The 1606-nt window shown below is 41.8% G+C and overlaps 1 protein-coding gene across 1 annotated transcript in view; it reads right to left on the minus strand.

Annotated features, from left to right (window-relative positions):
- NFATC3 (nuclear factor of activated T cells 3) overlaps positions 1 to 1606 on the minus strand; it is a gene marked incomplete at its 5' end in the record, with an annotated part of 113526 nt that overhangs the window by 39258 nt on the left and 72662 nt on the right. The window lies entirely within an intron of this gene.

The following is a 1606-nucleotide window of genomic DNA, read 5'->3' on the forward strand; positions in this document are numbered from 1 at the left end:
AGACTCAGAACACACAGATACAGAGGCCCAAATCTATTTGTTCTCAGCTCAAATATCACCTATTCACAAAAGCCTTCTGGAATCTTTCCTGTGATTATCTAGGAATCTGATTTTTTAATGTGCTTCTTTTATACCTTGGTTATGCTGACTCAGAGCTTCTGGACTAGTCTGACCAGAAAGCCCCAGGAGATGGGGTGGCACCTCGTTTGGGGTGCCTCCTTGTGTTTGGAATTTGGGATTTAGTACTAGATTTGCAACAAAGTAGTGAACTAAGCCTATCTAGATCTATAATAGATGGTTGGTCTTTAATTACTTTCATATCAGAGTAATACAGAGTCAGAGAGAAAACTAAAATTCTCTGTGCTTCAGAATCTTCATATTGGACAACAGTTACAGGTAGCTTTCACTGAACTCCCATTTAGACACAATTTCATGACCATATAAATGATGAAGCCAAGAATAAAATTGTTACCTAAATATCCTATCTTGGAGAACATTCTGTTATTATGATGAACAGTAATCCTGAGTTCTCAAATTCACTGATTTCATAGAAACAGAAATTCACTACTACATTTATATCAATACCTTCTTCTTCTTCTTCTTTTTTTTTTTAAGAGACAGTCTCACTTTATTGCCCTTGATAGAGTGCTGTAGCATCACAGCTCACAGCAACCTCCAACTCATGGGCTTAGGCGATTCTCTTGCCTCAGCCTCCCGCGTAGCTGGGACTACAGGTGCCCACCACAATGCTCAGCTATTTTTTTGTTGCAGTTTGGCCAGGGCGGGGTTTGAACCTGCCACCCTTGATATATGGGTCGGCGCCCTACTCACTGAGACACAGGGATCGCCCTCAATCTCTTCTTTTTATCTTGTGCCAATAGCTGTAGCAACCATGACAAACCAGTACCATCTTATACCAACACCACTACCTGACTCAGCAAGCTGGCAGGACTACAGGGGAGCAGGTTCTTTACTTGGATAAATCTCCTCAAGGACAAGAAATCTATCTTACTATGTTTCTAATATTCCCAGCATCTAGCTCTCTGTCTTGAAAATAGATAGCATTCAGCAATGTTCACTGAATAATGCCCCTGATTTCCAGTCTTGAGACCAGTGATTTTCAACTGGTGTGCCATGAGAGGATCTTAGGTGTGGTATGAAAATCTTTTCAAGATAATTACATTATTTTCAAAAGAAGATCAAAGCACTGTAAGTATGTTCTTTTTTCTTTTTTTTTTTTTTTGAGGCAGAGTGTCACTATGTCGCCCTTGGTAGAATGCCATGGCGTCACAGCTCACAGCAACCTCAAACTCTTGGGCTTAAGCCAATGGTTCTCAACTTGTGGGTGAGTCGTGACCCACAGGAACTGGATTAAAAGGACCACGGCATTAGGAAGGTTGAGAACCACTGGCTTAAGCGATTCTCCTACCTCAGCCTCCTGAGTAGCTGGGACTATAGGTGCCCACTACAATGCCTGGCTATTTTTGGTTGTAGTTATCATTGTTGCTTAGCAAGCCCAGGCTAGACTTGAACCTGCCAGCTTTGGTGTATGTGGCTGGTGCCCTACTCACTGAGCTATGGGTGCTAAGCCATTTTTTTTTTTTTT

This window comes from Otolemur garnettii, unplaced genomic scaffold (assembly GCF_000181295.1).
Source record: "Otolemur garnettii isolate 467f Iridium unplaced genomic scaffold, OtoGar3 scaffold00151, whole genome shotgun sequence".
Lineage (NCBI taxonomy): Eukaryota > Metazoa > Chordata > Mammalia > Primates > Galagidae > Otolemur > Otolemur garnettii.